The sequence below is a fragment of the Chlorocebus sabaeus genome, chromosome 18, assembly GCF_047675955.1.
Source record: "Chlorocebus sabaeus isolate Y175 chromosome 18, mChlSab1.0.hap1, whole genome shotgun sequence".
NCBI classification, from domain to species: Eukaryota; Metazoa; Chordata; class Mammalia; order Primates; family Cercopithecidae; genus Chlorocebus; species Chlorocebus sabaeus.
In genome coordinates, this window is record NC_132921.1 from 66,488,330 (window position 1) to 66,511,730 (window position 23,401).

A 23,401-nucleotide genomic window follows, 5' to 3' on the forward strand; every position below is an offset into this window, starting at 1 on the left:
AAAGAGACCGGTCACTAGTGGACAAGATGTTTAATTGTCCTGTAATGAAAAGGCTGGACACAAAATAAAATACCCTAAAACATGATTCTTAATCATTAAAAATTAGTAATGTTGTTGCTATCATCAACATTATTTATTTAGCATTTACTAGGTGCTATAAACACTACTTATATTTGTTCCTTTAATACTCATAACTTGGTTAAATAAATACCAACATGATCTCTATTTTACAGATGAGGAAACTGACATCTAAAGTTTGAATATATGAAAACACCAGCAAATTATCAAACCCAATTAATATAAAGTAAATAATGAGGATGAGTTGTTATTTACTGATCATGTACTATACTCTAGACTCTAATTTAAGTGACTTAGATGTCGCTTCAAAATAGCTCTGTAAGTTAAACTCAGAGAGTTTAATCAACTTGTACAGTCACACAGCCAGTAAGAGAGGGTGCCTAGATTCAAATGGAGACATATCGTGCTTCAAATTAGACTCTCAATTTCTGTGCTTTAAAGATATGACATTGAAGATTGTGAAATCTGAGCATTTTGCCAAATCCTACAAGACAATCTGATGCATTTTATAGAATATTCCTGATTTCTGCCATGGCTTTGGATTCCAGTTGAGTGACTCTTTTTTGCTTGCCTGGTTTTAACCCATTCCCATTCAAGCTTGTTTTTCACAAATTTTCTGGTGCAGTCTGACACGACTTGAAACCTGTGGCTATAAGGGTCTCTCCACTATTTTACTTTATTAATTGCAGGCAGAAGACTTTGCACTGATCTCATACCTAAAATCAATAGAGCAGTATGGTCTTTCAGCATTTTTTGGTATTATTTTGTTTTCAACATACTAATGATTTTGTTTCTTTTTAACATTTTGTTTTTATTAAAATATACTCAGATGGTTTTAGAAAGTGATAACATTCTACATAACTTAAAATATAAGCATCCATTGTGCTGAAGGACTTGGTGAGCCTTTCCAATCTGGAACCCATATCCTTCAGTTTGAGAAATTTCCTTAGTTACTGTTTTGATAAATTTCTCCCTGCTGTTTCTTGACACTATTTTCCTGGGACTTGCTTAATTAAAAATAGACTTTTTTGAAATCATATCTAAGTTCCTTATGTGGTCTCTCTGCTTTCCGTCTTTTATCTGTTTGTTCTACTTTCTGTGAGATTTCCTTATTTTTACCTTCTAATCCTCTTACTAAACTTTGCATTTCTAGATCTATGTCTATTTGATTTCCAAGGGCTACTATTTTGTTCTCTGATGTTCCTCTTCTGTGCTTTCCTATTTCCCTAATGTGACATCTTCTGTTATCTAACTGAGAAATCTGAGTTACATAATTTTGTGAACTTTACATTTGCCTCTTGCATTGTGTCTGTTGTTTCTGAGTCTCTTGTTTTATCTCTGCTGCTTCTTTTCCGTATCAGAGGGTCCCTTATACTTTTGGTGATCCTTGGGCATTCTTCCCAGATCCAAGTGAAGAGGGAGGACAGGAATCTTACTTTTCAGTCATAGACTTTTCACTGAATCTCTCTGTTTTCAGTAATGCAATCCCCCCTTAGCTATTCCTGAGAGTCTCAAGATATTGAACATCTTATAAATCTCTACTTTTTGCAGTAAGGTTTCTTTTTACTTCTTAGACTACACAATCAATTCTCTGACATGCATGCTCCTGTATCTTCAGAAGGAATCTGTGGGTCTTATTTCTAATCTGCCTGTCCAGGCTTCCTACAGTTCCATCACAGTCTTCAGCTTTCTCTGGACATGAATCCAGTTATTCACTTTTTCATTGGCTTCTCAGTTTCCAAAATAATGGCCTTCCTTTTCATACCAATGTCTCTTTATTGTTAAAGAAGAAAGTGGCAGTAAACATGTGTCTTCAATGTGGCCTGCTCTACTGAAAGTCCTAATGTTTGTTTTGAATTTTACATATATCTGCATTTACAGAAAAGTCAAACTCTTTCCCTTCAGTGGCACTGTGTTAGTGATAATAATTTTAAAAAGAACTTGTCATTGTTGGGCACTACAAAGTGCCAGGTACTATCTTAAGAACATTGCATTCATTATCTTATTTAAGTCCCAAAACAATTCTGTAAGATTGATACAATTAGTATCTCCATTTTACAGATTAGGAAACTGAGGCTCAGAGGTTAGCAATGTATCCAGTGTCATAAATATTTTTGTGTGGTTTTCCACAAGGAGTAGCGTGAGAATTCAATTCACGTACTTTCATTTCAGAGCCCTTTATTCACAGTAATATAATAATGCTTTCAATAATAACTTAAAGGAATATACATGCATCACCAGTAACATTAGTAGAAAGTGGTTCCTCTGTTAACTTATACTATCTCTCAACAGAGGTGACTGAGAACAAAAATTGGAAGCCTGTAATTTGTATCTTAACAAACAGTATTTTCTGCATTATATATCCCCATTTTTTTCAATGTAACCCAGTGATGGCAATGAACATTCTCTCTCCTCAAGTTTTCATACTTTCTGGAGAAAAACTAGAAAAGTATTTATACTAAGGTAAAATGACGTTTAACCTTCATAAAGCATTATATTTTCACTAGAACCAGGAAACATCAAACTAATAATGGTGATAAATAACAAAATCTCTCCACTCCTCCCCGTGTCTATCCAGGCCTTTGCAACGTGACTTCACAGCTCCTTCTATCAAGAGATGCAGTCTATTTCCGTACGCCTTAACTCTTGACAGGGCTTGTGATTTGCCCTTGTTCACAGAAATGGCCAGAAGCGGCTTGCAGGCATCCTCTCTCTCTCTCCCTGACCCCTGCCTCTGCCTGGCTGGCTTGCTCAGGATGAGAGACCATGGCGAGTCTGGCCAACAGCCACAGAGCAGCCTACCTGACCCATATCTGACGGCAGCTGTAGAGAGTCCAGCTTATCTCAGCCAACATTTATGACTCATAGAACTGGGAGATAAATAAGTGGTTGTTGTTTGGAGCCATTAAGTTTGGACATGGTTTGCTATGCTGCATCACTGTGGTAATGATTAACTGATGCAAAGGCTAAAGTGGTATTTCTGGAATGTCAAGTCCTACCGTCTAGATGGCCTAGAACTGGGCATCTCTAGAGTCGAGAAAAAGCTTGAGACTAATCCAAGATTTTTCCTAAAGCAGCTCTGTGACTTCCCCACTATGGTGCCAATGCCAGCGTGGCTTCACCTGGAGATGGAAGGGCCTGTGTCTCTTCCACAGCAGTGTCCACTCTCCCTCCCTCCCACCTGGAATCTAATGGTGACAACTTCTACCTAATCAAGTAACATAAAATATTTACATTAATTGTAGTTTTTATGAATTTATTTTAAAATAAATGTAGTGTTTGTCCAGAGCTCATCTAGGACATTTCAAGAAATGCTGTAAAGTACATATTTATTTCCTCCATGTTAATTTAGACACCAGGAAAGAGAGCTGGAAACTAGTTATGGCAGAGATTAGTAATTGTCTTCTAATATCCATTGTCTCTTCTTTTTCAGAGGCTCTTTATTTTATTAGACTCACAACCACGCAAAAACTATGTCTCTTGATCTCCATGCAGCCAGATCTGGCCACATGATGCTGTATAGTCCATTGTGATGTGTGCAGAAAGGAGGTGCGCTACTTCTCCATGGTTTTCCCTTTCCACTGGCTGGTTGGAGAATGTGCGACTGAGCCATCTTGGATGCTGACAAAGGTAATACTCGAGATGCAAAGCAACAAAGTAGAAAGAAGCCCAGTCCACAGAGGGCTTCACAGGAGGGAACCACGAACCAGTCCTAGGCTTTGTACCTCTAGGCAAAAGGGAAGTCAAGATTTTGTTTATTTGAAATAAAGTTAACTTTGGGTTTCCATTGCCCACAGCTGAACGTATATTCTAATACTCTGGTTGTTGCCTCAGCTTCTCACAGAAATTCCTTCATAGCTTTATAGCTTAACATCATTTCCTCCATACATTTCTCTCCAAGCCCCACTCATTTAAATAGTGCTTCTCCAAACTTTTGAAAAAGGTGAGTGAAGATATTTGTAATTTATCTTTCAGTGTCCTTTATATAAAAATACTTCTGCCATATTCATTCTTAAATTTGGTGTTAGAAAGTATTTTAAATTTACCTTCTATAATTCTCCTGAGAAATAAATCACTCTGATGCATTAATTTTCACATGTATTTTTAGGAAACCAAAGGCAATTATATTCCCCAAGTATTATAATCTGTTTGATTCCTTTCACTAAAATTTCCTATTTCTTTCCTTTTTACTTTGTTTAGATCCATATTAAGTGTTTTTATGTTGTCCTTTGATTTAATCAATAAGTACTAATCTTTGGGAAAATAGGAAAATATATTTAGTAACCAAATAAGTGCTAAGTAGTGTACTATAGACCGTAATTTCTATAGGTGCTCAAAGGAGTGAATAATCAGCAAATTTCTCAATATATGCCTGGAGAACACTCTGACTGGCACACTATGGGAAAAAAAAGCTCTTTCATCAAAATTCTTGAGAAATGTGATACTCCCCATTCATTTGTTAAAGACCCAGTGTATCCACTGACATAAAATGATTCTGAGGATATCTGCAGATAAGACCCTATTTAATAAAATGTTTCCCAAATCTCTTTGACCACATATCTGTTTTTGTCTATAACACCTCACTAGCATCTTCCAGAAGTCATGTTTGTTGGAACACATTTTGGAAACCTGTTGAGAAAGGAGGTTTCCATAATGAAGGTCAAATTTGAGCCTGGATTTTAAAAGACAGGTAAGATTTACAAGAGGAGGAGAGTTGAGAGAGGGTTGCCCAGGCAGGAAGAAATCACCAATAGAATTTTTGAAACGTTCATTCTGGTAATACCCTCTGGCCATCTGTAGTATACTGGGATACACATAGTGAACCATATAGTCTACTGATGAAGGATCTGAAGCTGGTATACGACAGGAACTGGAAGAACAGGCAGTCTGCTGAGCCCTGAAAATACAGCGGTGATAAGTAGGAACATGAAAGAAACACGGCACATACATCGAACAAAGATGCAGCCAGTATGACTGACGCTGAAAGTCAAAGTTAGTTTATAAATATATTTTCCTGTTTTCTCAAAGGTTTAAGTTGTGGAGGGCTTCTAATTCAAGGAAATAGTGCCAGTTAAGCATAGGGAAATGAAGACTCTAAGTGAAGAAAATTTTAAGAAAGTTTAGTGTTTGTCTGAGTAGTGGCATTTTCTTCAAGTCATATAGTCTTGAATTTCATATGTAAAACTGTATACTGTAAAACATACTATGGTTAAATAAAGTTAATATGTTTTCAATGTAATATACACAAAATTGTAATGAGATGCCTTGTTCCATAAAGATAACTAGGTCTAGTACACGCCAAGGTTTAAAAATGGCTATGGATTAGTAAAAATCATTAATTGCTTCATGAGCCCAAAATCTTCTCCCACGTCAAATCCCAAATCCCCAGTGACAGTTGGCTTTTGACTGGGCTAAAGCAGCAAAGGTGTGCAAAGGGAAGCAGTGTCCAGGTGGTGAAAAAAGTTCACATCATCGGTGATATCTTTGTCTTTCTTCTATACACCATTCTCCATTCTAAGCAAGTCCCCATCAGAGGTTAGTGCCGAAAAAAAAAGTGCCTTCTTGCTACCCAAGACCACTTTATCAGGTTACATTCTTCGATCTTTCTATGGTCATGCTTCCTCCTCCTTACTCCCTTGTCAAATTCTATGTACTGAAGCTTTAATAAACGTGCTGGATTAAGAAATTAATTAGAGATAAGGTGTTACTGGTTGGTAACTGCTAAATGTCTATTTTTCTGGACACAGAAACGTCTTAATAAGAGCCTTAAATAATTCCAGGTTCTTTGAAAAGACCTCAGAAGACATTAAGGAACAGGGGCCTTTCAATGTGTTGGAAGCTTAATCAGATGGGCAGGTCACTTTTGGGTCTTTCTTCATGGATAGCAGCTCAGTCCTTTCTGGTCAGTAAACAACAGAAGCAAACATGTGGGAATTGCCTTCCATTTCACCTTGCCTGTTCCATAAAGATAGACACCCATTGTTGGGTGATATCAACATAATTCTATTTCTGCCAGTGCTGTTTCAATCCCACTCTCCATGAGCCAGTTCAAGAAAATTCATTTCAACAAACATGCACTTAACACCTGCTAGGAGCAAGGCATGAACTACATCCTGTGGAGGACGCAAATATGAGAAGGTTAAAGGCTGTTTTTAAGGCACTTGCATCAATAAGTGAGGCCTGTAGATCAATTGCTGTGCCTTGTACATACTTTTTGATTGCAGTTTTGCATGAGGACCAAAAGCACAGACTTCAAGTCCAACTGCCGTGATTCAAGCCTTGGAAAGGTGAGTTGAAGCTTCCTAGCTTCTACCAAACATTTTGTACTCCGGTTATCTCATTGGTAAAATATGAGTAGAAAATAATACCTAACAACCTTCGGGTGGTTCTAATAATTAAATGAGTTAATATACAAGGGGCATTTAGAACTGTGCCTGGCACAAGGAAGTGCTATACTGTATTAAGTGTTTGTTATTATCATTATTAATTATTATTGCAACAAGCTCACAGTTCATCTTTGCAGTCAACAGTTTACATGTTTGCAGTCTCTATCATTCTATGAGTTCCTTAAAGCAGGGACGTTGATTACCCTCAACCTAACACAGTATTTGGCACACACACTAAGTGCTCAACTCATGCTTTTATGGAAAGCAGGATGGGGAAAGGGACTTACTGAATTCGAAAAGGAGTGCCGTGGAGCTGAGAGGAGAAACAGATTCTGTGGAGATGATCAGGGTAAAGTAAGCTTTGTGGCTGTAACTCATGTGGCTTAGAACACATTTCTAGGTTTCATTTAAAGGGAGGGAATAACCAAATAGAGGGAAAATGGAGATGGGATTACTTTTGGGTTCCTAATGCCTGGCAAAGTTCCTCAGAAGTATTTTCTGAATAAATTAATAGGTGAGGAAATAAGGAAATCAATGAATGAGTTTGGAAATAGACACGAAAGCACATGTCTTCAATATGTGTTGGCAATGTGGCTGACTATTCTGAAAACTCTCACACTATTAAAAAACACTTAAAAATGCAACATAAGGTATGGATAATATACTTCTAAATGCATAATTAGGCTTACAAGAACATCTGGAAAACTCTCAGAGGCCTGCAACTAAGAAGGAACACAAATTCAGATAAGACAAAGCAAGAGTTAAGGCTGCCTGCACCCCTGCGGAGTGCTGCCACTTCCAGAAAACCTAGAGCTTCGGGTTTTCATAACCTCAGAGAAGTTATGATGCCCTGTGGGCATAGGAGCAGTCCGAGCATAGAGACCTCCAGATGAAGTTGTGAATTGTCAAGGGACATAACTGTGTCAAAGGATGAATTAAGAAAACAACAACAAAAACCCTATCCTGCAAAATGAAGTGGGAAGAAGGTCTGTTTGACTCATATTGACTGTACAAAGGGCAGAGATCCTCCCTGATTACAGGTAACACCAGCTAGCCCTTACACTGCATTGAGGTAAAAGTGCATACTGCTTTATAGTTAAAAAAATAAAAATAAAAAATAAAAAGTCAAGGTCAGCAGTTCTACTGAAGGGAGAACATCATTTACATGGCTACATCAGTTACCTGAAACTAATCATAAGAAAAAACATCAAATAAATCCAGACAGGAGGACATTCGGCAAATACGTAGCCTGTACTTTTCTTTTCTTTTCTTGTCTTTCTTTCTTTCTTTTTTTTTTTTGAGATGGAGTCTCGCTCTGTCGCCCAGGCTGGAGTGCAGTGGCACAATCTCGGCTCACTGCAAGCTCCGCCTCCCAGGTTCACGCCATTCTCCTGCCTCAGCCTCCCAAGTAGCTGAGACTACAGGCGCCCATCACCACACTCGGCTAATTTTTGTATTTTTAGTAGAGACGGGGTTTCATCGAGTTAGCCAGGATGGTCTTGATCTGCTGACCTCATGAGCCGCCCACCTCGGCCTCCCAAAATGCTAGAATTACAGGCGTGAGTCACCGTGCCCGGCCACCTGTACTTTTCAGAAATGTCAGGGAAATAAAACTATTCATATTGAAGGAGGCTAAAGGGGTATAGAAACTAATGTAGGACTAGAAATATTTTCTTGCTGAAAAGGAATTTATTGGAGCAACTGGCAAATGTTAATGTGGACTTTATATGTTAATTGTAGCAAAATAAATTTTCCACATTTGATAACAGACTGTATGAAATGTTCTTGTTCTTGGAAAAACATGCTGAAATACTTAAAAATCAAGGGGCATAGTGCATGCATCTACTCTCAAATGGTTCAGAAAAGGATAACAAAGCAAATGGGGCAAAATGTTAACATTTGGGGGTCTGGGTGACAGGTACACATGAAAGAAAGTTCTTTGTAGCATTTTTGCAGTTGTTTCTGTAAGTTTGAAATATTTCAAAATAACAAGTTAAAAACAAGGTGTCCTGGATTGGTAGCACCCCCAGGAGACTGACTAAAGCAAACTCCTATCCACTCCATTGAACTCTATCTCAAAGCTGCTCTTAGACCCCCACACAGATGAAGTCTCAAAAAGCAGGAGAGAATTATCATCATTTTCTTTTTTTTTAAAAGGAGGCAAGAAGTCACCAAAAGAGAAAAGCAGCAGAAACAACAAAAACAGCAGAAACAAGAAGTAGAACCAGACTTGTCAGGGGATCAGATATTAAAGTGACCAACTGTTCCAGTATGCCCAGGACTGGGGCACTTCCCAGGACACTGAACTTTCAGTGCTAAAATCAGGACAATGCTGGGCAAACTGGGATGACTGTTTATCCTAAAACACAAAACGTGAATTAATTATATTAAACATTTATTAAAGAGATTTTTAAAGTACCGAAAATAAGAGCAAGAAAAAAGACTATAAAAGACAACAAGGCATATTGAAAAAGGAACCAAAAATAATTTCTGGAAATAACAATATAATTGAAATAAAGAACAAAATGGAAGGGTTGATTGATAGATTCAAAATTCATGAAGGAAGATTTAGTGTATCAGATGATTAATCTGAATAGATGATTTAGAATGGGGCGCAAATATTAAAGAGATAAAAAATATATTTTTTAAAAAGACCAAGGAGTAAGATTAAAAAGACCAAGGATCAAGATTAAAAAACAAAACAAAAAAACAAGGAGCAAGGTGAAATTTAAAAAACAGAGTGAACACTTTGGGAGGCCGAGGTGGGTGGATCATGAGGTCAGGAGTTCGAGACCAGCGTGGCCAAAATGGTGAAACCCTAAAGAGACAAAAAATTAGCCAGGCGTGGTGGCCTACGCCTGTAATCCCAGCTACTCAGGAGGCTGAGGCAGAAGAATGGCTTCAACCCAGGAGGTGGAAGTTGCAGTGAGCCGAGATCGTGCCACTGCACTCCAGCCTGGGCGACAGGATGAGACTCCATCTCAAAAAAATAATAATAATAACATTGAACCATAACACACAAAAGGCAGGAACTTGTGGTAGGAGTCTAAACAGGTTAATTGCCCACTAACTAGTATCATGTTTAATAAAATACAGTAAGAACTAGCATGTCATAACGTAATATTAGAAGTGTCTAAAATTATTTCACATATGAAAATCCCAACTCATCTGGGAAAAAGACAACAAAAATCAAGACATGACGGATGTTGGAATTATCTAAAAGACATTTTGCAGCGCCTATTATACAAATGTTCCAACAAGCAATCATAATCCCTCTTGAAATGAATAGAAACATAGAGATTCTTAGTAAAGAAACAGAAGACATTGAAAAAACAAATAGAAGCTTTATAAATGCAAAACACAATAACCAAAAGGAAAACCTTACTGGATGAGCTCAACAGCACACTGGAAATGACAGAAGAGTTCGCGAATTTGAACATATATCAATGGAAATGATTTGATCTAAACAAAAGATTTAAAGTAAGATGAACTTCAGGGACCTATAAAATAGTAATATCCATATCTAATATTCGAGTCATCAGAATTCATTAAAGAGAAGAGAAAAACTGGTGCTGAAAAAATATATAAACAAATAATGACTGAAAACATTCCAAGTATGAAACAGGACAGATTCAGGAAGCTCAGTGGGCCCCAAAAAGGATACACAAAGAAATCTATGCGCAGACAAACCTTAATGAAACATCTGAAAACTAAAAACAGTAAAACTATTGAAAAAGGCACAGAAAAACAATGCATTACCTTGAGAGGGACAGCTATTTGGTTACTGCTGATTTTTCATAAGAAACTATGAGGACCAGCATAACATTTCTTAAATTCTGAAAAAAAAATTATCAACCCGTCATTCTGTTTCTAGTGAAAAGGCCTTCAGAAATGAAGGTGAAATAAAGACTACATTAGTTTGCAAGGACTGCTGTAACAAGGTACCATGAACTGGGTGGTTTAAACAACAGAAATGTATTGTCTCACAATTCTTTAGGCTAGCAGTCTGAAATCAAGGTGTCAGCAGGTTGGGTCCTTCTGAGAGCTGGGCAGGAAAGATCTGTTCCAGACCTCTTCCCTTGGCTTGTAGGTGAATGCTTTCTCCTTGTGACTCTTCATGTCATTGATGCATATCTGCCTCTTTGTCTGAAGTTCCCACTCTTTATAAGAATACCAGTCATAGTAGATTAATCATACCCTCATTTTAACTTGATTTTCTCTGTAAAGACCCTATCTTTAAATAAGGTCCATCTAAATTACTGGAGTTTAGGATCCAGCATGTCTTTCCGGAGAGTACACAGTTCAACCCATTCACAAATAAAGGACGATTAAGAGAATTTGTTGCCAGGCCTGCTCTAGAAGAATTGCTAATGGAAGTTTTTCAGACTGAGGGTGAATGACAATAAAAGGAAATGTGGGATAACTAGAATGAAGGGCTGACAACAGAAGTAATAAATATCTATTCCTCTCTTCATTAGCTCTTTATAATTTATTGGACAGTTGAAACAAAAAATAACATATATTGTCATTTTGAATGTATATAAGTCAAATAAATGGCATCTATGGTATAAAATAAAGAGAGGAAAGGAACTATACAGAATAATGTTTCCACATTCCACTTAAGTAGTAAACTACTGATTCTAAGTAGACTAGGAGAAGTTAAGTATATATGTTGTAACCCCTAGAACAAACACCATACAAACCAAACAGGTATTGTCAAAATTATAACAAATATATTAAAATGGAATACTTAAAAATGTTTCCACTTAAATATAATCAAAAAAATGACAGGAAATGGGAAATAGAGGTGTGAAAAACAAGGGTACAAAAAACAAAATGATAAAATAGTAGACTTAGATCCAAACACATCAATAATTAAGTGTAGTCAAAACACACTAATTTAAAGACATGGATTGTGAGGTTTTAAAAACATGACCCACCAATATGACGTCTATATAAATCTAACTTTCAATATAACTAGTTTAAAGTAAAAGTACTAAAAAAGATACATCATGTGAATATTAATCAAAAGAAAATTGGAGGAATAACATCAGCAAAAGGATCAACTGTTATTAGGAGATTCCTAGTTCTTATTTCTCCAGAGAAACATTGAAAGAACAACCAGAAGCTGTCTGAAACAACTGTATAGAATTTCTAAATAATAATCAAATATTTACTGCAACCAAGCAAATGACCAAACCAGAAAAAGCCATTTTCAAAATGGAAGGAAAGTTTTGTGGGCGCTTACCCTTATTCAGGCACCTCCCTGACATGATGGCAGAATTGGTTTGCTGCAGGTGGCAGCCCAGTTTCCAATCCCTCCCTCCAAATCAGAGATTGCAGAACAGATCTTATTGGAAAGTTATTGTGTACATCTCTTCTCACCTGTCTGATGAATACCCGAAGGACTTATGCAAGGCACTCATTTTGCATAATTTTGAAAACAGGCAAGAAGAGTGGCAAGAACTACTCATAAAATATACAGGACTGACTCAAACCTACAGATGCTTGGAGCAAAATGCTACAAGTAGAAACCTACAATAGGCCATCTCAGTCATGCAGGCGACACTGAAGAAGAAGCTGAAGTGAGACTCTTTAGGAAATAAGGACATTCAAAAGCAGCTAGATATATGGGAAAATTTTTTGAAACCTCACATATACCTAGCCAAGACATATGCTCAGAAAAATCCTGGAAGACCTTAAGTTTTCATCTTGGGCTGATCCCTGGGCTCAGAACAACTTAAGTTAATGTGTGAAGGAGTGCCTCAGCATAGGGCCAAACTGCAAAGATTAGGAGAGGGGGTTACTTTTTCTTTCTGGTATGTGTTTGTTCATTATGTTTGTTACAGGTCTTGGCATTCTAGTACATTTCTGTCAAGACATTAGCTAAACACAAGTTAAAAGAACAAAGACTTCAGTAATTATATATAATAAGCAATAGCCTTTGCAAAAATATTTTGGTAAAGTCTCAAAAAACCCACAAATGGGCTACTAAGGCATTGAACGACCAAAGAGAGGGAGAAAGAGAGAATGATAAAAAGACAAAGAGAATCTGATTTCCAGGTTACCACATTATAATGGTCAGAGGTCCAAATGTTACATAACCAAAAAACAAGGCATACAAAGAAATAAAAAAATATGGTTCATTCAGAGGAACAAAAACTACCCACGAGGAATTCCAGACCTAAGACTTATCACACGAAGGCTTTAAAACAACTGGAGGAAAATTTGGCTTTAAATATGATAAAAAATCTAAGGAAAAAAAATGGGCAAAGGACTAAAAGAAATTAGGAAAACAATATATTAACAGAATTAGAATATCTATAAAGAAATAGACATTATTAAAGGAACCAAACAAATTCTGGGGCTAAAAAGTAAAGTAACTGAAATAAAAAGTCCACTACAAACGTGCAACAGCAGATTTGAGCAGCCAGAAGAGGGAATAAGCAAAATTGAAGATAGGACACTTAAAATTCTTGAGTATGAGGAGAAGAAAGAAAAAAGAAGAAATAAAAGTGAAAGACCTAAAGGGACTTGTGGAACAACATAAAAATTATGGAATCCTGGAAGAGGAAGGAAAAAAGAGAAATAAGGAAAGGATTATTCGAAAAAATGATGGCTGAGAACTTCCCAAATTTGATGAAACACATGTATGTACAAATACTAGAAGCTCAACATACTCCAAGTAGAACTCAAACAGACTTGTACGAGGACTCACAATAATCAAATTGTCAAAAGACCTAGATAGACTCTTAAAAGCAGCAAGAGAAAAGAAACTAATCACATACAAGTGTAGGATATAATAAATTCCTCTTCAAAAGTTTTAGCCTGTAAATTGTTAAATACAACGAGTTCTGAGATCCTTTCCAAGGAACCAATATATCATTCAGCTCCCCTATTCTTTGTTCTTCATTTTAAAGTTTAACTTCGTTGTTTTCTTTGTCTCCTTGCCCCTAATTTCAGTAAACAACCCCCTCCTACCCTCTATCACTTGCTCTGTCCTGAGTCACCTCTGGTCACCTGCTCTGACTTGAGTCATCCTGAGTCACCTGTTCTGTAACTGTCCTTCCTGCCAAACTACTTAACCTGCCACTCCGACTTGTACCCCTGCTCTCTTTAAAATAACCAATTGAAATTAGTTTAGACTAGACTGTTCAGTCCAACTCTAGCCAACAGAGGAATGACACAGCAGTAGGGGCTACCTGCGTCAGGAAATAAAAACCCTCTTCTCCCTTGTTCAGGTGTGCTCTCACTATTGCTCCATCCACAAGTCACACCTTCTATAGAAGTAAAATTGCCTTGCTGAGAAAATTACTGTTTTAAAAGAAACAAAACAAAATACAAAAGAAAATTAGTGCTATTTCTTTTGCAGCACCAAAAATTTATTTATAACACAAGGGATTCTCATTAAGATTTTCAGCCAGTTTCTTATCAAAAATATTGGAGGCCAGAAGCAATGAACTGATACATTTAAAGTGCTTTAAAACACTAACTCATTTTTTAAAAAGCTGTCAACCAAGAATTCTATCTCTGGAAGAACTGTCCTTCAAAAGAGAGGAAGAAATTAAGACATTCGCAGATATGCAAAAGCTGCACAAATTTGTTACCTCTACATCTGCCCTACAACAAATGCTAAAGAGAGTCCTGCAGGTTGAAATGAAAGGACCATATGGCTTTACTAGTAAATTGTATTAAACATTTAAAGAAGAATTAACTCCAATCCTCAAACTCTTCCAATAGGAAGAAACACTTTCTAACCCATTCTACGAGGCTAGCATTCCACCAAAACCAGACAAAGTCACTACAAGAAAAGAAAACAATAGAAAAATATCCCTTATACATATTGATATAGACATTTTCAACAAAATATTCAAAAGCTAAATTTATCAACATATTAAATGGATTGTGCACTATGACCAAGTGGCATTTATTTCTAGAATTATAATGATTATTTTACACGCAAAAAGCAATCAGTGTATTATGCCACATTAACAAAATGAAAGAAGGAAAATTCACATGATCATCTCAATTGTTGCAGAAAAAGCATCTGGCAAAATTCAATACACTTTCATGTTAAAAAAAAACACTCAAACTACTCAAACTATAAATGGAAACATACAAAGCATAATAAAAGACCATAAGAGAACTCTGTGGCTAATTTCATAATCATTGGTGAAAGGCTGCAAGATTCTGCCTTAAGATCAGGAGCAAGACAAGTATAACTGCTGTCGCCACTTCTATTCAACATAATATTGAAAGTTCCAGCCAGATTATTTGAAGAAATAATAGCTATTATTGTTTAGCATTAAATTATTATCATTAAAGAATAATTGCAAGAAAAATAAAGACAAGAAAAAAGTAAGTAAAAGACATCGAAACTGGAAAGAGCTTATACATGAATCCAACTAAGTTTCAGGATACAAAATTAACACACATAAATTTCTATATACTAACAATAAACAATCCGAAGGGAAATTTTAGAAATCTATTTACAATAGCAACAAAAGAAAAAAAAAAAAACTTAGAATTAAAAGTTAGCCAAGGAGGCAAAAGACTTTTATGTTGAAAACAAAACATTACAGAAAGAAATTTAAAAATATATAAATAAATGGAAAGACATTTATGTTCACACATTAAAGACAATATTGTCATGTTGACAATTTATAGATTAAATGCAATTCTTATCAAAATCCTAACAATGATATTTGCATAAATAAAAAAAACCACAATCTAAAATTAATGTGGCCTGACAAGGAATCCTGAAGAGCCAATGCAATTTTGCAAAAGGACAAATTTGAAGAATTCACACTTCCTGGATTCAAAACTTACTATGGAGCTGCAGTAATCGAAACAGTGTGGTATTAACATAAGGTCAGACTCGTATAGCAGGCTGTGTCCCCCTAAAATATAAAAACACTCAATGTGATGGAATTAGGAGGTGGGATCTTTGGGGAATAATTAGATCATGATGGTGGAGACTGAATGAGATTAATGCCCTTATAAAAGAGACACCAGAGAGTGCCATAGCCTGCTTTCTGCCATGTGATTATACAATGAGAAGATGGCAGTTTGCAACCTAGAAGAGAATCCTCACCAGAATCTGACGATGCTGGTACCCTGATCTCAGACTTCCAGCTTCCAGAATTGTGAGAAATAAATTTCTGTTGTTTATAAGTCATTCAGTTGCTATGTTACTTTGTTGTAGCAACCCAAACTGACTAACAGATATACGGCAATGAATTCTAATTAAAAGCCCAGAAATAAAACTTTGCATATATGGTCAACTGATTTTTCACAAGGGTGTCAGATCATTTAATGGAGAAAGGACAGTCTTTTCAACAAATTATATTGGGAAAATTGAATGTCCACATGCAAAATAATGAAATTGGAACCTTTCTTTTTTTATTATTACACTTTAAGTTCTAAGGTACATGTGCACCACGTGCAGGTTTGTTACATAGGTATATATGTGCCATGTTGGGTTGCTGCACCCATTAACTTGTCATTTACATTAGGTATTTCTCCTAATGCTATCCCTTCCCCTGCCCCCCGACCTCACGCAGGCCCTGGTGTGTGATGTTCCCCATCACGTGTCCAGGTGTTCTCATTGATCAATTCCCACCTATGAGTGAGAACATGTGGTGTTTGGTTTTCTGTCCTTGTGATAATTTGCTCAGAAAGATGGTTTCCAGCCTCATTCTTTCCTTATACCATATACAAAATTAGCTCAAAATAGATCAAATACTTAAATGTAAGAACTAAAATCCTAAGACTCTTAGAAGAAAACATATGGTAAATTCTTTATGCGTTGGATTTGGCAGTGATTTCTTGAATATGACACCAAAAATACTGGCAACAAAAGAAAAAAATAAACTAGACTTTATCAAAATTAAAAACTTTTATGCATCAAAGTACAATATCAACAGAGTCAAAAAACAACTCACAAATTGGAGAAGATATGTGCCAAGCATCTATCTGATAAGGGATTAATATCCAGAATTCATAGAAGCCCTATAGCTCAACAAAGAAAACAAATACCCAATTAAAATGGCAAAACCTTGAATAGACGTTTCTTCAAGGAAGATAAACAAATGGCTAACAAGCATATGAAAAGATATTCAACATCACTAGTTGTTAATGCAAATCAAATTCACAAAGAGCTACCACTTCACATCCATGACCCAGGTTAGCTATTCTCAAAACAATAAAAAATAAGCAAAATGCAGCGGAAAGCATCTAATAGTGGCAAAGATGTGGAAAAATTGGAACCTTCATGTATTGCTGGTGGTAAAGTAAATAGTGTAGCCACTATCGAAGACAATACAATGGGGCCTCAAAAATTAAACATAATAATATAATAATTTCATTTTTACATGTATACCAAAATAAAAGCAGCAATTTCAACAAATGCTTGTACAGTCATGTTAATTGAAGTATCATTCACAATAGCCAAAAGGTGGGAACAACCTCAGTGTTCATCAGCAGATGAATGGATAAACAAAATGTGGTATAGCCATGTAATGGAATATTATTCAACCTGGAAGAGGAATGGAATTATGGTATATGCTACAACATAGCTGAATCTTGAAAACTTTATGCTAAATGAAATAAACCAACCAAAAAAAGGACAAATATTGTATGATTCCAATACTTAAGTTACCTAGAATACTCAAATTCATACATGCAAATCTAGTTCCAAAAGCAGAGTAGGGAGTAAACAAAACAGAAACAATACTTGAAGACATAATTGCCTGAGATTTTTCAAAACTGGCTGAAGATATCAAAATACAGAATTTAGAACCCCCTACAGGCTTTAAGTTAGATGGATACAATTTAAAACATACCTAGAAATATCAGAGGAAAACTTGAAAAACAGAGGAAACGAAAATCTTCAAACTGGCCAAAGAGAGAGAAATAAAACACAGCTTTCAATGAAGTAACAAAAATTTCTAGATGATCTTGCAACAGAAACAATACAATCTAGAAGACAAGGGAATGACATCTTTAAAGTGCTGAAAGAAAATAACAGTCAACATAGAATTCTATACTCAGTGAAAAATAGCTACCAAATATGAAAGGGAAAAAGCCACTTACAAATAAAATACAGGAATGTATTACCAGCAAACCAATAGAATAAGGTATATTAAAGATAGTTCTTCAGAAATAAGGAAAATAATCCTAATCAGATAAAGAGAAATGGAAATGGTATACCTCTGAGTAAATATGAATGAATGACAACTGTGCAGAACAGTAACAACAATTATTATGCTGTTGTTATTGTAACATTTTGTGATGTTAGTGATAAAGCTGGACACTAGTTATAGTGGTAAGGACAGATTTTAATCAGTAGTAGCTATCGCAATAGGGAAACGAGTCCAGCATATACCAAGTTCAACTTTAATTTGTACAGAGGTCACTGGGAGTTTTAAAGGGAGAATGAAGGAGTAGGGAAGTTTAGTGGGAGCTCAGGAGAGTCAGGGAAGTGAAATATTACAAAAGTTAGTCAGTATAAATGAGATTAGGCCTGCTGTTTCAGCTACTTGGAAATTATTGAAGTTAGACTTCTATCCTCCCACAGAGCCTGGGGGGTATTGGCTGAAACCAATTAAGGTATTGCTCTGGTATTGGCTGAAACAAATTAAATTTTTTTTCAGTCTCGGGTTTTCTCAAGCAGGCCCTTTCAAGGGAGAGAGGTGTTATCTTCGGAATGTGGCCTTGAGCTATTACTTTGTTAGTGTTTTTAAGTCTTATATGCCATTGTTGAGGCTTCATCTAGAGGGGAATCAGAGAAGCCTGGCTAGAGTTCAGTCATGTGGAGAATCTTCGCAGTGGGGTTTATAATATATAATATGTAATATATAAAACTACAACATGTGATAGCAGTAACACAAAACAAGGGAAGAATAATGGAGTTCTAATATCCTAGAGTTTTCTGGGAAGTAATAAAATTGCTAATTTATATTAAACTATAGTATCAGATACACTTTTCATTCTTTAGTGTAACCACAAGATATCAGTAAAAGAATATAACCAGCATGTCAATAGAGGTTAAAAAATTGAGTTTAAAACATATTATTGTTTCAAAATAAGCAGAAAAAAAAAACTAAAACAAAGAACACAAACAGAAAATAAAATAAATACAAGTAGAACCCCATAAATATCAGGAAATATAAATTCGTAAATCATCAAACTAAAAGACAAAATTATGAGGTTAGATTTTCAAAATCACCAAACTCTAGAATGCTTAAAAGGGAAAACATGATATAAGGAGAAAGAAAAGTTGAAAGTAAAAGGATAGAAAAAGACAAGAAATGTACCAAGCAGAAATTAATTGCATATCTTTCTTTTACATCTGATGCTAACAGTTAAAATGTAATTAAATGAAAAATACCATTCAAAATAGCAACTGAATTGTAATATACTTTGGAAAAAAAGGAATTTTATGGGCAAACTATAAAAATACTAATGAAACATAAAAAATTTCTAAATAAATGGCACAATACACTATTTTTATGGAGAAGATGATTCACTATTGTAATGCTAACAATTCCCTAAAATAACCTGCAAATTCAAAGGAATTTTCAACAAAACCCCAACAGGATAATTCATGCAATTTGACAAGTGTTTCAAAATTTAAATGGAAGCATAAAGGGTCAAGAAGTATAAAAAGTATAAAACACTCTTGAAAAAGAATGAAGTGAGATACTTGCCCTACAATAGATGGAGGCTTTTTATAACACAGTGTGGTATAAATGCAGAAATAGACAAATGACCCAACTTTACAGAATAGAGTCTAAAATTAGATCCATGCATAAATTAAACCCTATTATATTTCAGTGCTATCATGGCAGATCATGGGAAAAGAAGGAAAAAATTTAAAATGCTACTGGGCAATAGATTATCCATATGGAGAAAGAGAGTAAAATAAGAATCTCTAAACTAAATTGTACATGGAAACAAATTTCAAGTGAATTAAATTTTGTAAAAAGCAGGACTTAAAATATATAGAAAAAATAAGACTTTTATATAATTGAGGTTACTAAAGGGTTGGTTTTTAAATTAAAACACATAAACTGCAAACTGTGAAGAAACAGTCAAATTTATGTAATAATTTTAAAACTTTCAGTGATTTAAAGACAGTATTTTAAAGATTGAAGAACAAGACAAAAAGCTGGGAAAAGATATTTGCCCAATGTTAACCACAAAAAGGATTATTATTCATAATATACATCTTTATGGCAATAAGAAGAAAGAACAAAATGCGTAACAGGCATTTTACAGAAATATAAATGCCCCAAAATAACAACAAAAAGACTTGTTTACCCTTATGTGTAATTAGGAAAAAGGTCAGAATGAGATGCCATTTTAATTTTTATTTCATTTAAATAATTTATTTATTTTTTGAGCCCAAGCCTTGCTGTGTCTCCCAGGCTGGAGGGCAATGTCATGATCTCGGCTCACTGCAACCTCCATCTCCTGGGTTCAAGCGATTCTCGTGCCTCAGCCTCCCGAGTAGCCGTGATTGCAGGCATGTGACACCATGCCTGGCTAATTTTTGTATTTTCAGTAAAGATGGGGTTTCATTATATTGGCCAGGCTGGTCCCGAACTACTGGCCTCAAGTGATCCACCCACCTGGACCTCCCAAAGTGCTGGGATTATAGGCATGAACCACTGGACCCAGCCCTGAGACACCATTTTAAATATAAAAAAAAATCAAGTCTTATAAATCAGTCACTGCATGACCCTGTGGCAAAGAAGACTTATGTACTGTTGTAAACTCAGAACCACTTGGAAGACTACTAATTCAGGTTGAAGATGCATATTCTACAGAATCCAGCAATTCAAGTTTATGATATGTGTACACCAGAATAAAGTCTTGTATGCCTTGTATGCCTAAGGGCATGTAAGGTCATGGCAACGTTGTTTAAAATAACAGGAAATTGGAACTTACCCAATGTCCCTTATCATTAGAATGGTCACCCCTCAAAAAACAAGGATAGTATAGTCATATAGTAAAATACTATACACCGGTGAATAAGAATATTGACGAGCATCACCAGCAGAATATTAAGAGGGAAAATGTCAAACAAAACTGTGCATGTAGTATTATTATTTATATAAAACATAAAATTTCTAAATGGTTTAGGACAAGTTAAATATATAGAAAAGCTATAAATACAATCATCAAGGGAATGAAAACCAAAAATTCAAGGTAGCAATTACTTCTGAATGGAGGGAGGGATAGTTAAATGATGAAGAGATATACAGCAGGCTTCAATAATAGTTAATGTTTTGCTTCTCAACCTAGGCGTTCGCACTGGGAAATGTGCATTTATTTTTCTGCATAATTTCCATATTTGCCATGTGCCTTCTAGTGTACATATAAAAAATTTCATAATGAATTTATAAAACAAGGTAAATCGGCCGGGCGCGGTGACTCATGCCTGTAATCCCAGCACTTTGGGAGGACGAGGCGGGCGGATCACAAGGTCAGGAGATCGCAACCATCCTGGCTAACACAGTTAAACCCCGTCTCGATTAAAAATACAAAAAATTAGCCGGGCGTGGTGGCGGGCGCCTGTGGTCCCAGCTACTGGGGAGGCTGAGGCAGGAGAATGGCATGAACCCGGGAGGCGGAGCTTGCAGTGAGCCAGATGGTGCCACTGCACTCCAGCCTGGGCAACAGGGCGAGACTCCGTCTCAAAATAAATAAATAAATAAAATAAAATAAAATGAGAAAAACAAAGTAAATCAACGTCAATACTTCATTGTATAAAATCTTTCAAAAATTCAAAATTTTACAAAATTAGTGTATATAAGCAATTATGGTATGTAAGTATTTCTACCAGAACCAAACTATATAGATCAAAGATGGGTGATTGTTGTGAACACTGTATGTTGCCCATACAATATCATTTTCTTCCTGCCTCATTCCTAATAAACCTTGACTTTTTCTTGTCTGTATTTAACATCCAGGTACAGAGAGGAATTCTGCATAAACCTCAGCAACAGTTATTTGAATAGGAAGATATAGGTAACCTGAGTTGACAAATCAATTTTACTCAAACGGGCTGAAGGGTTAAATAAAATATATATATATGTGTATATATATACACCATTCAAAATAATTGCAATATACTTTGGAAAAAATGTAATTTTATGGGCAAATTATAAAAACACTATTTTGGACTTACATTCCTTGCTTGGAAAGAAGTTTCTTTCCCTTTCTGCTGCACATAAGCAAGGATTCACAAAGCACTGACTGCCACTGATGGCCATTTTTTGGCCGGGGGGTAGCCAGCCAGGCATGCACTGAAGACAGTTTATAAAGTCTCAATGGAAAGAAAAAGATCTGGGTCCCTAAGAGCAACACTGAGCTGGCCCTATCTCTAGATTTCCACATATTCAAGTTAGTAACCTTGTGGTTTAAAGGCAATTTGAATGAAAGTTTCTGCATTTGCAAATGAAATCAGCCTGATTAGTATAAGAACACCATGAAGAATGTGGGGCTTGAGACAGAAATTGAAAACAAGTAGGTCTAGACGGACAAGGACTAATGCGCAGGGCATCTGTTGAATGTAACTTATTTTTAAATGTATTTGATATTTTGTGGCACTGATCCTAGTCAGCTCCCCTGTGCTCCATGTTAGTTACCCCTCCCCAGGAGGGGGCCCCATTTGATCAATGTGGTTAATGTGAACTGTGAGCATCCTTTCTCTTCCTCTGAGGGTGGTACACACTTTTTGGGGGTGGAAGGAAGGATGAGGTAAAGCTGATTTCTTCCTTTCCCCATACCTGTTCATCCTGATTCATTTCCTGTGATGTCCATGCTTGAAAATTACTCTGAAAACTCAGGTAACTCAATATGCAAATAAGAAAATGGTCAGCTTTAATCTCCTGTCTTTCTAAAGTAGAAATGGGACTCCGACATTGAGAGGCAGTCTTACGTAGTAGTCACATAAGCCTAGGTTTGAATTTTAGCTCCACAACTTATTAGACATCTGATGTGAATTGGTTGCATGATCTAAGTCTCCATTTCTCCATTTGTAAGATGAGGATAAATACACTGTAATGAGATTCAAGACTGAAGTGAGTCAGCATATGTAAAGTACCTACAAATGGGAACCATGGAGCCTGCCTCTTTTCTCCCCCTCTGGTTATGAAGCACTTCCCTGGCAAATCTGCTGCGTTACACTATCATTTATAAAGACATCATCATTAAGTTTGAAGAAGGTGAACATCATATAGCCTGTGTAAGAAGTACTTTTATTACCCATTATCACATAAAATTATCACTGAAATGATGACATGTAATATATGTGAGCTAAATGAACAATCACGTTTGCACTATTAAAGTTATACAAATATCTGAAAGACTTTACTAAAGTCTACAGAAATTATTTTTTTGTCTTCAGAAATTAAATTTTAAACATTTCTTTCAACTGAAATTTGAATGATTCAGATCATTTAAATATACCTCAAATAGAACATTTTAGTAGAAAACTAAAATTCACAATCCTCATGATGAGCTTTAAAATGCAACTTTCCTTGCCATTCACGAAATAAGAATTTTTTTTGTTTTGTCTTCAACATATCTACTGTGATGATTACTTTTATGTGTCAGCTTGGCCAGGGCTATAGTGACAGGGTGTTTGATCTAACATTTGTCTAGATGTTGCTGTTAAGGTTCTACTTTATTATTATTATTATTTATTATACTTTAAGCTCTAGGATACATGTGCACAACGTGCACGTTAGATAAGGTTTACATGTGCCACGTTGGTTTGCTCCACACATCAACACATCATTTACATTAGGTATTTCTTCTAATGTTATTCCTCCCCTAGTCCCCCACCCCACCGACTGGCCCCGGTGTGTGATGTTCCCCACCCTGTGTCCACGTGTTCTCATTGTTCAACTCCCATCTATGAGTGA

The 23,401-nt window shown here is 35.9% G+C and overlaps 1 long non-coding RNA gene across 1 annotated transcript in view; it reads right to left on the minus strand.

The window, feature by feature from the left end:
* The window catches only part of LOC140709061 (uncharacterized), a 350,527-nt gene that overhangs the window by 234,136 nt on the left and 92,990 nt on the right, over window positions 1-23,401 (minus strand). The gene's annotated exons all lie outside the window — the stretch shown is intronic.